The 12,752-nt window shown below is 35.6% G+C and overlaps 1 long non-coding RNA gene across 1 annotated transcript; it reads left to right on the top strand.

Annotated features, from left to right (window-relative positions):
* The first annotated feature begins 2,113 nt into the window (after positions 1 to 2,113).
* Positions 2,114 to 7,826, top strand: LOC311078467. The gene is made up of 5 exons (XR_014605173.1): positions 2,114 to 2,470; positions 2,732 to 2,922; positions 3,335 to 3,405; positions 5,427 to 5,492; positions 7,379 to 7,826. It is a non-coding gene; the product is annotated as an uncharacterized lncRNA (long non-coding RNA).
* The last annotated feature ends 4,926 nt before the right edge of the window (positions 7,827 to 12,752 follow it).

Genomic DNA, 12,752 nt, shown 5'->3' with positions numbered 1-12,752 from the left:
AAAATCTTTTTTGTTCTTCAGTGAAACACAAAAGGAGATGTTTGGAAAAGTATCCAAGCTCAAAAGTGGATGATAAATTACTGCCCAATATCTCAACAGAAAGTCATACAGGTATACAATGACATGCTGGTCAGTACATGGTGACAAAAGTATAATTTATAGAATGAACTATTACTTTAAAGTCTGAATTTAATTAATGATGTTCAGAGGCCATACACAAAAATGTTGCTATAATCAATTCCAGTTGTTTTGCACCCCAATAGTAAATCGTATTACAGTCCCTTGCATTGTTCCATGCCATCCTACAGATGATGGGTAGTTTATTTACATACATTTATTTTGAAAAAGTTTTTCCTAGAAATCATGCATTGATTCCTTTTTTAAAAATATTCTGTTGAACAATGTATCCACATGGACAAAGGAAATGCAGTTAAGTCCTTTCTTCATTTTTCAGGCTCTCACCATGTTTTCCCCTCTTTTTTTCTCTCCACTTCTCATCGGTAAAGACATTATAGCATTTGGATTGAATTTACTGAGGGAGATTAGAAGCAGACACAGCAAGAGCCCATCCTGTATGGTAATGGAAGGAAATTAGCATTGCCATTGGCTGAACAAACATTTGAATGCAAAACATACACGCACGTAAGCTACTGCAGCTGTACACGTTATCTTTATCTTTACATGCATTGTTGGACAGTATTTTATTATTTTATTACTATTTACTGAGTTCATCACCTCTTTTCTGTATCAATCCTCTATCCCTGTAAAAAAATGAATTTTCTTTTCACCCTGTTGTCAGTTTCATTTTCTATTGCGTTAAAAAACAGTGATGACATAGGTATAGTCCTCTTATCCATACACCACTTCTGACTTTAAAACAGGTGAACTGTGTGTGCACTGCTTCATTAAAACTCTATTACTGCTCAAACACACTAAACGGAAACACAAGAACTCGAACACACTGAACGATGTGTACTTACATTTCTGAAATAACCATTAAAAACCTCACGCTTCTACGCCTCTCACATTCTTTTGTTCGGAAGACACTAGAACACATACTGACAGCAGCTGAATGGATGACAGTCCGTGCACAAATAAAGACAGACAGAGAAAGAAACATATAGACAGAATCAGAGTAACGTAATAAGACACTGGGTGCCCTTGAGATGGAAAAAAACGGAAAACGAGTGAAACATACCCATCCATTCCTTGAACAAAACTCTAGTGAATCAAAGTGAACATCTAGACAGACATGAGCTGATGAGAGAGAAACTTATCAGCATGACAGGGTGACGATGATGAAAATCAGCACTTTTAAAGCAACCATGTACGATACTTTTATACGTTTACATTTTTCAGCAGAATTTTACTTTTTTATTGCTTTACATTTTACATTTACAAAAAAAAAAAGCTTTTCATTAACATTTTCCACCCTCTTTCTGACCCTTAAAATGAAAGGAATAGTTCAACAACATAAAAAATTCTAAACATAAAAATTCTGCCATCATTTACTCACCCTCATGCCTGTACATTATATATAGTAATATGAAAGCTGGCAGACTGAAATTTAAAGTTCCCATGAAATCAATCAATGAAGTTTTTTGGCTTTTAGTATGAATATGTCAGCCTTACTGTTAGCTATAAGCTAGTATTCGCATTTAGACGATATAAGCATTCAAAACTTAAAATCTCTCACTTCCGCCAATATGGATCAATGATTTTGATGACATCACTCTGCACTTCAGCTTCTCATCAGATTTTCTGTCCAATCAAATGCTCTCTTGAATCTGAAGCTCCGCCCCCTACACTATAAATGGACGCTGAGGCTGCGGCTGAAATCGGTCACTTGTTCACACATTTACTGTTTTCTACACGATGAATGGCACATAGTGCACTATATAGGGGATAGGGAACGGTTCAGACAGTGTAAATATGCTCATTGAGGCGAATGAAGTCTGGTTTCACGTTGGTGTCACGCGCACCGCCACAGCTCCGGTCCAGAGACACAGAGCAGATCATATGATTGAGTCGCCGCAGACTACAAAACGTGTCGGACCCATTTGAAATCTGCACTGAATGCTGTGTTTTAAAGTGATACACTCTCAGAAAAAAAGGTACACGGTGGTACAAATAATGTTCCTCAAAGAACAGTTTTGTACCTTTTCAATAATAGTACCTTTAATGGTACAGGAAAGACCACTGATGATACTGTTTGGTACCTGTTAAGGTACAATTGAAATGAAGGTACATAATTGTTCTCACATCAAGGGTACAGTGATGGACCAAATTACTGTTTCATTCATGATTGGTTGCTGTGTTGAACATTTGGCATAGCAACAAGACACTGATTGGTCGAAATCGCTTCAGCCAGGAATTTTCCGAACTGACAGCGGGAAGCAGCAGGCTAACATTACACACTGCAGCGCGGTCGAGATTATTTTATCAAACTTGAAGAAGACGAATTTTAAAGGTGAGTTCTGATAATTTATGTATATATTTAGTTCACAAGTCTAAAATATAAATGTTTCAGCCACTTAACGTTAATTTAGCGAGTTAAATTAGCTTTGCTCCAAATGCTTTTTAGCCATTTGACTTGTAAGTTATAACGTTACACTTTAAAAAAAAAAATGCAATTATTGACTATTATTAAGTCATCACGTGTACAATATATGGCGTTTGTTCTCCATTATCCACTATAACGTTAACTGTTAAATGTTAACTTTGCTATTAGGCAACATGAAACTGATTGGCCAAGGTTGCAGCCGTTACTGCATTTTCAAATAGACCGGAGAGCGGGAACTTCGCGAAGCAGATTACGAGCACGGAGCACCACCACAAGCCATGGCTTCGCCCTCTTTGTCGTCAGAAGTACTTTAGTGGCTGGACTCGAATTATAAGACGAAGAGAAGAGGAAATTCAAAGGTGGGTTTTATGTTTATGTTTAACCAAATAAAATGTATAAAACATTACAGCTACTCAACATGATAATAGCGAGTGTAAATAGCTTAACGTTAATTGTACGAATCCAGTCAGTGATAGCCGTCTGCAAATATATTTTAAAGCAAAATTGAGTTTCTGTGTCGTAAGTTCACATTTAAAACATTATTGTTGTAAATGAATGCTCAACCAGAGGTGCCATGCTGGTGTACTTTACATTAGTCCACAATACTGTATGCGGTTTTGGAACAAGGTGATTGAACGCCAACGAACAGTGCGCAGATAAAATAGTTGATCACTCGTTCTGTGTTTAAATGAATGCGATTACCTGATTCTGTCCTAAGTCATATACAGTTACATGTCATATACTCATAGCTAATGTGTCTTTGATTTTTAGATGGGGTAAACCGTCACTGCTGGTCTCACTGATCACACATCTGAAAGTCTTCCTGCGTCCTCAGCTGTGAGGCAAGTATCAGTACAATGTGTTATTTGAGTTTCTTAATCTTATGATATTCTTTTTTCTGATGAGGTTGAATTTATATTTCTAAGACAAAATGTTTGCCATAATGACAGAGTGATGTCAATCTTGATAAAGCACAGTAACTGCACTTCAAATGAACTCTGAAAGATTTCTGTCTCTTAACTGAAAGTATATTCACCTAAAACTCTGACACTCACAAAGTATGGTAGCATACAGGTACCAAATGTCAATATGAAATGTAACGTGCAAAATGGCAATGCAATGTGTAAAATGGCAATGTATTTCTGTATTTATATTTACATTTTCTATATGATATGTGCAACATCTGGAGCAAAAAAATATTCAAAATCAATAATATAATAATTTGCATTACTACACTAGCTTTAACATAAAATTAAAACATACATTTGAAAATGTTATCAGTTCAAAAATAAAAAATTAAATGTATTACAGAAATTAGATGTTTAAAATGTTCAAGCAAATATTATAGCAAAATTATAATTTAGGTTATTTTTCCTAGTTGCTTTTACACTCAAAGTTAAGGCACTTGATGCAATGATCGTCTCGGAATCCTTTTTTTTAAAATCCAGATTGAATTTTGCCACGTTCATCGCGGGTATTTAATAAAAATGCAATCATAAGTGTCTTAACTGTGAGTGTAAATGCAATTAAGAAAAATAGCATTTAAATTATCATTTTGCTACAATTTTACGTTGAACATGTTAAAGGGTTAGTTCACCCAAAAATGAAAATTCTTTCATCAATTACGAGCTTTCTGAACCCCATAGACAGCTAAGCAACTACCACTTTGACGCTTTAAAAAGTTCCTAAAGTGATTGTAAAACTAATCCATATGAATTGAGTGTTTTAGTCTAAATTTTGTGCTTCCTTTATGATGAACAGGTTGAATTTAGGCTTTTGTTCTCACGTGTCAAGCATGTTCGGTTGAGCTTCTGAAATCTGTTCATAATATAAAGCGATCATGTCTCTTCAGAAAATGTGAACTACGGTAAACTGCTCGATTCAAATGGATTGGTCTTACAATCTCTTTATGAACTTTTTGAAGCATCAAAGTTTTAGTTGCATGGACTGTCAATGGGGGGACAGAAAGCTCTCAGATTTAATTAAAAAGATCTTCATTTGTGTTCCAAAGATGAACGAAAGTCTTACAGGTTTGGAACAACATGAGAGTGAATAATTAATGACATAGTTTTTTTAATTTTGGGTGAATTATGCCTTTAAACATCTCTAATCATTTTTGTAATATGTTTAAATTATATGTTAAAACAAGTGTAGGAGATGGCTAATTTAATTATATTATTGAATTTGAATTGTCACTTTGCCCCAAACATTGCACATATGGTATGGAAAATATAAATTTAAATAAGAAATACATTGCCATTTTATATATTACATTGCCATTTTGCATATTACATTTCAAAATGTCTTTTGATACCTGTATGCTACCATAATAAAGAGATCGTAAAATAATTTGAATTGAGCAGTTTAGTCCAAGTTTTTCTGTAGAGATACGATCATTTTATATGATGAACAGATTTAATTTAGGCTTTTATTCACATATAAATATTCATCAATTCACACATCAGTTGAGGTAAACGGAAGCTCAAGCATGTTTGCTAGACGTGCGAAAACCGATGATGTTCATTCTCGTGTGTTTTGCAGCACGTTTGAGCTTCCGCAAGAACCATTGAGGTTTGTTCTCGCTTGTCAAAGCAACTGCGGTTGAGCTTCTGTTTGTTCAATGTTTAAATGTGAATAAAATCCTAAATTTAATCTGTTTATTATATAAAGCGGTAGTCTCTTCAGACATTTTTTACTAAACTTCTCAATTCAAATGGTTTCAAATGATTAGTTTAACATTTTAATTTTCTGGGTATTTTATATGAAGCTTTAAGTGAATAATTTAAAACTTTGTGGAAAATGTAAAAATGCAGAAAGTTTTTTTTTTGTGTGTGTGAAAATTGTTTTCTTATCTGCATTTCAGTTATTCCAGAAAATGGACCGAATGCATGCTGTGGTTGATTTAAGGTGTTTCCAGGATTCCTTAAAGGTATAGTTCAGCAAAAAAAAAAAAAATTCTGTCATTAATTATACACCCTCATGTCATTCCGAACCTGTAAGACCATCGTTTATCTTCGTAACACAAATGAAAATATTTTTGATGAACTCCAAGAGCTTTCTGTTCCTCCATTGGTAGCCTACGCAACTAAAACATTAAAGCCCCAGAAAGGTAGTAAAGACACCATTAAACTAATCCAAGTGACTCCAGTGGTTTAACCTCAATTTTATGAAGCGATGTAAGCTTTGTTTTGCCCAAAAAAAACAAAAAAACCCCATAATTTACCTCTATATTTACAAAATAATATTATCTAAAGCACATTCACGGAACAACACCCGGTCTTGAGTCAACACAATTCGCATGCGTCGTAGTGCTCCCCCTACTAAATAAAGTGGTAAATTGTGTTTTTTGATAAAAACAAAGCACCTGCATCGCTTCATAAAATTGGTTAAACCACTGGAGTCACATGGATTACTTTAATGATGTCTTTCCTATCGTTCTGGGCCTTGAATGTGTTAGTTGCATTGCTCCCAATGGAAGGACAGAAAGCTCTCAGAATTTCATTAAAAATATCTTCATTTGTGTTCCGAAGATGAACAAAGGTCTTATAGGTGTGAAATGACATGAGGGTGAGTAATTAACAAAATAATTTTCATTTTTGGGTGAACTAACCCTTTAAAGGGATAGTTCGCCCAAAAATGATATTTAAGCCATGATTTACTCACCCTCAAGCCGTTCGAGATGCATTTGTCAATCTTTTTTCAGACGAACACATTTTCAGTTATTTTAGAAAATGTTTTAGATCTTTCAGTGTTTATAATGTGAAGCAATGGGGTCCAGCTGATTCAAGTCGGAAAATGTGCATGCATCCTTCACAAAAATAATCCATCCGGCTCCAGGGGGATAAACGAAGGCCTTCTGAGGGTAATCCGTGCGGTTTTGTCGTAAAAATATACATATTTAAAACTTTATAAACGAAAATAACTGGCTTCCGGTGGCGGTCGGCGCGTTCATGGAGATGAATGATGTCGTGACGTAGAGCGAACGTAGAGTTTTGTTTTGCTCTGCTCTCTGGCTGCGCTGTCACGTTCGTTCTACGTCACGACGCTTCCTGCGCTACGTCCTACGTCATAAGCCAGCAACCATCTCCATGAACGCGCGCCGACCGCCACCGGAAGCCAGTTATTTTCGTTTATAAAGTTTTAAATATGTATATTTTTACGACAAAACTGCACGGATTACCCTCAGAAGGCCTTCGTTTATCCCCCTGGAGCCGGATGGATTATTTTTGTGAAGGATGCATGCACAGTTTGCGACTTGAATCAGCTGGACCCCATTGCTTCACATTATAACCACTGAAAGATCTAAGACATTTTCTAAAATAACTGAAAATGTGTTTGTCTGAAAAAAGATTGACATATGCATCTCGAACGGCTTGAGTAAATCATGGCTTAAATATCATTTTTGGGCGAACTATCCCTTTAAGTAAAATTGTTGAGGTTGGCTAAGCTGAAATCCGTAATAGAAGCACATTACATGGATGCCAAACGAGATGTTGAAGGATTTGTAGTTCACCCAAAAAATGAAACAGTCAATGGGGCCCCATTGACTTCCATAGTATGAAAATAGTATGAAAAATATTCTATGGAAGTTAATGGGGCCCCATCAACTGTTTAATTTTCAATTCTTAAAATATCTTCTTTTTTGTTCAAGTAAACAGATTCGGAACAACTTGAGGGCGAGTAAATGACAGAATTTTCAGTTCTAGGTGAACTATCCCTTTAAGTCTAGAGGTCAAATTTGAGCTTGTCATTGGGAGTATAAATTTAATAAATTTACATCTGTCTTTACTAATATTGATTCTTCATTATGTTCAGGAAGAACTGGCTATCTCAACCCACTGTGCAAATCTTGGGAACTTCTTGACTGGACGGGTCTTCAGTGAGAGGAGAATCTTCAGCAGTGTAAAAATGGAGGGATCTGAAATTGCCGAGCAGTTCGGTTGGAGGATGGTGTTATAAAAAAGTTAAATAAATGCAAGGGTATTGTGTGAAAAGTAGGGAAAAAAAACAATTCTAGCTTTGTTGTAGATGAGAAAATATATTTTATGTACTGTAACATTTTAGTGTAATTGCATTTTAAATTCTTTCAAATCTTTTTAAAGAAGTGATATTCTGTTAATTTTGCTAAGTCTTTATTGTATTGTGAAGTCTTTGATGTATTTACACAAATAAATACTTTACTGTAAGTTGGAATGAAAGTATTCAAACGTTCATATGTATTTGATATGTATTTACAGAAATGATTAAATTGATGCCTTTTGGATTCAGTTGTTGAATGTGCATGTTATTCAATAGAAAAATAGCCTTTAATAGTTCTCGTAGGAACAAATTTGACACAGTTAAGGTACAAAGGGGCTTGTCACTGGGGTGGTACCTTAAAAGATCAAATTTGTACCTTTGATAAAGGTACAATATTGTACCAACAAGTTTTAATAAACAAAAGGTACATTTTGGTTGCCCATGGTACAAATCATGTCCTTTAAGGTACAAACTGGAATGGAACAAATTTGTTCCTCTATATTAAGGTACAATTTTGTACCAGTAAAAGGTACCGCCCCAGTGACAAGGGTTTGTACCTTCTTTGGTACAAAATTGTACCTTTTTTTCTGAGAGTGTATGGAGGAGATTAGGAGGATAAATGGTTATAGATTAGGAGAAAACTGTGCCTTTACCTAACTCAACGGCTCTGGCCAAGCTGTGATATAAACTAAACGCTATTGGCTATTTGAAAAAGGGGAGGAGCTGCTCGATATGTCCCGCCCTGTCTTCCTGTTTCAGTGGAAATTCTAGCTTGAAATGAACTCATAATGAAGGTGTTTGGAGGCTTTGTGCTTTTATTTGTGCTAGTGTTCAATTAAGAAATGGCACTTTTGGACGTCACTCCAAGTTTGACATCATTAACCAGGTCTAAGCAATTAAAATAGCCATCACAGGGATGAATTATTCCCCTTAGATGTACGTCCAGGGGGATGAGGAGTGGTTTTGGGGGTGTTGGAGAGCCGAAATTGTACATGTCTGGGGGATATCAACCCCCGAAAAAAAAAAAAATCAATCAATCCACGGCAACAACTTCTAAGTAGCCCAATTCCGCAAGAAAACCGCAAACTTGGCAACACTGTTATTGACTGCAAATGTTGCTGTCATGTGACTGGTTAAATTTAAAGAGATCCAAGAAAAATACAGTTTTCCATGATTTTTAGGGATACGCTCATCTCTTGAGAGCGTTGGTCTTAACCTCAAATCAGTTTCAGAAACATGATTATGAAGTATCTTTATAGAAACATCTCATCTTGTTTATTTGAGTTTTCCTCATCTCTCTCTCTCTCTCTCTGCAGCTTCAGTCTTAACCTTGATTAGTGCTGTTTAACACTGCCACCTGGGTGAGTGAGTGTGTGCAGTGTGTGTGTGAAGCGGTTACATCTCTCAGCCTCTTCATTATATGCTCATCGTCCTCAGGTTTCGCTCTAATTAAGATGTTATTTCCTCAGCACTGCCTACATTAACAGACCACAGACATGGGGATGTTTATTTAAACTTATTTAAATACTTTTTTTTTAAGTCTCTGTATTATGATGAAGGGATACTCCAAATATCAGTCCTTAATTATCTGTCTGTATCAGATAAAGCCAAAACGGCCCGTGTCACTGGATCCCTTCAGTCTCGATTACTGCTGTCGTGACTGAAGCGCGGCTTTAATCACATTGACATTTCTGGTAAATATTTATGAAGTTTGACTGCGCAGTGCGTTCCAGAAGTATTCACCCCCTTCGAAAGCATTTTTCTTCCTGTTATTCTGCATTTTAAGAGGGAAAATGTATCTTCTTACCCAAATAACTTTAACGGTGCAAGCCTGATTGTATGTATAATGGACCTTAGTTAGGTTAGATGGCAATTTAACGCAGATGAAAACAAGGCGATGAGGGATAGACTTACAGTTAATTGCATGCACTGTATAAAGGTTCTGGATCACATTAACTTTTATAACTGTTTTATGGAGCTTTTGTCTACTGAAAGTTTTTTTCCCCAGAAAGATGTTTCGTCAGCTGAACAATCTGCATGTTGTTGAAGTCCCGCTTAAGTCAATCATTTTATTTCTTAAAACTCATCTTTGATCACCAAAATTAGATATTTAAATGATTTTTACTTGAAAAAATCATTTCTTCATGCCTTAAAATAGCTTGAATGTAACTCTACACCCTTGCCTCATTTAGTATGCGCGGTTCTATGAATATGCAAATGAGCCCCGCTTCCACTCACTCACAGCAGCTCTTCAGTTTTATACAAAATGAATCGCTATCGCATCGGCAAATGTTGCATTTGCTTCAATGAATTTAAAAGGCTGTTTTTACTGTACACAAAGTTCTGTAAATGAGCTCAATTATATTTGGCTAACCTCTTGCATGTGAAATATGACATTTCGCCATGCATTTTGCCAGTCAGGTCTAATGTAGTTTGCTCTGGTTTATTCTTCAATAACAGTCTGTTTTATCACTGCATTACATTTAGACATGCAGGTTTACAAAACAATTATAGGTTAAATGCTGTATTTTAAAATCGGTCTGAAATGTTTTAATCTGCCCTTTAGCATTACATTTTTAGCATATTTCAAACTGTTGTGATTATGCAATAACATATTACTGCAATTAAATATTTCTCATTGACAAAAATACTCACCCACTCCATAGTCCATTGGCAGCATTTAAAGAGTGCTTTAATATATCTGAATGAATAACATGTTTAGACAGCGAAATTATTCACCATTCAACATTTTTAGATTCAAATTGGCGGGACATTTTCTGAAGCATACCACAGATTTTTGATTGGATTCTGAGTCTGATTGAGCTCTAACATTCATAACACCCTCCATTCCTTCATCATATTTGTCATTGCACCTGGTTTAAGGTAAACTCTGTAACTTTTGCCCATCTAGCAGTTACAAACAAAACTGCATGAACTTTGTTTTTGGTTGTGCTTCGGCTCTGCGTGACTTTGCGGGTGAATAATTCTGTCTCATAACTAAAAAAAAAAAAAAGGGAGATAGATTATCATACTGCGTATAAAACATTCACTAATAGGCTTAAGAGAAATAATCAGTTTAGATGGAAAGGATCTCAAGCTGACTAGCTGAAGACGTTACTGTAGCTTTACTCATTAATAGACATGTACTTCCTTGAAAATAAATTCCAGCAACAATGAAATGACCATCATACTTTACAATGAACTCAGATACATATGATAGTTTATCTGTTCAATAAAATGCCTAACTCACCAGTTGAGTAATAAAAACGCCATCATCTCTGTTCTCGCCGTCTCCGAAAAGCCAAGCCAATATCGATTCTTGTTTAATTACGAGCTCTGTCACGTTATCTGTTTGCCAGCAGACTCTCCTCTTCGGTGTTTGTTTAAACAGGAGATTCTCCAGAGGTTGGAGATGCAACATGTCAACCTTTCTCGCTCTGAAACAGGCGTCAAAGAAGCCGGAGTAAACTTTCTCTATTAACGGATATGAGGAGATACGTACGGGTGAGTGAGGTATAGCCTATGCAATTTCCTGCAGAAACCATCCGGCCAGGACTAAAATATAAACACTTATAGGCTTACCATAGTAAATCAGGGTGAAACTAAAACACTGTTTGGAAGAAGAATTGATGATGTAATGACTCATTTAAATTTTGTCAATTTTGAACAAAAAAAAAAGTTACATAGGCCTAGTGTAACTTTAATTAGGTTAGCATCTTAGCATTAAAAACTTGCAACTGATCACATCTGTTTCCCGATTTATGAGTTTGAGTACACTTTTTTTATGCATTTTAGAGTAATTTCCCAAGAGTCTAATTTACTGATGTGTGTGTGTTCCTCGAATGACTTTATTAATGCTCTGTGTGTTTGTCTGTGATTTCGTCACCTAATTTGGGGTCTATTTTATTCTGTAATACATTTAAACATCTGAACAGAGTGGACACACACAAATGCACACATTTAACAAACTTAACAACCTGTGCTCGTCCAAATTTTAATCACACGTCCAACGTTTATCATATGTTTCCCGCGTCTTCTTTGATAATTTCCCTGTGGACTAATTGGACGGAGGAACGACAGCGCTGCAGTTTTCTTCCTTTATTGGACTTGATGAAGACATAATGAGATATTGGATGATACACTGGACATCTCATTTATTTCGCGGTAAAATTGGCACCTTTGGCGGCCAGTTTAGGCTACCTTAAAAATACAATGACAATGTTGCAGGCGTCATGATTCAGGACTGTATATATCATTAAATAGTGTAAATACACCTAGATTTAAACATTTAATACAACAATACATAATATAAACATAACTTTAATCAAGAGTCACGCTGTAATCAGATGTAAAGGGTCACAGAGGCACATCCATTGTTTCTCACCTTAAATAATGAGATGATAAGACTCAGTATTCAGTGAGCTAAGGGAACCCGCCAGGCGTTAATGTCTTTGAGCGACTGCAGTAAAGCCAGTCTCTTTTCATTTCAATAATGGGTCTCATCACACACAGAATGATGATTTTATGTGTGACACGCTCTGGGTGGGAGATGTGTGATTGAACCTTTGCTTTTGGCTGATGAAGTTTTTCAGATTAAGATGTGCAGAAATATGCAAAAAATAATTTTCAGCTCTCTTCGCTTGAATGTGCATTAAGGAGAGGCTTGAAGGGACAGCGATCTGGTCTAATTGGTAAATTCCACTAACAGCTAAATAACAGTCATCTGAGATAGAGAAGGCGATTATTCATGCATGCATGCATATAGATGTGGGCATATAAGGTGGGTCAGGCTCTTGAAAAAATATTTAGGCCTAATTATAAGATTTATGTATTTGAATTGCATACCATTTGGATTACACAGTTTTAACATAAACTAATAAACTTAATGTTATGTATATTTGTCAGTCATAGCCTAAGATTTTCATGGCACAGTTTATTATTAATTTGCATCTATTTGACTGTGTGTAAATAAATAATCATATTTCCAAAATGCTTTTCTTCAAATGGCATAGAATCAGCATAAATCTGTTCATTGTGAAAACAATTAAATGTAGTCTATATTCAGTTAAATCGCTGTGGAATGAATAGGTGAAATTTTACAAAATTTGATTTATTGATGAAACTTTGCAAACACATTCGGTTTATTAGTATTATTACAAAGTTACAAAAT

This window comes from Abramis brama (assembly GCF_963993115.1).
Source record: "Abramis brama genome assembly, chromosome: 2".
Lineage (NCBI taxonomy): Eukaryota > Metazoa > Chordata > Actinopteri > Cypriniformes > Leuciscidae > Abramis > Abramis brama.
Note: the sequence above shows the minus strand (reverse complement) of the source record. Positions and strands in the feature narration are given on the sequence as shown.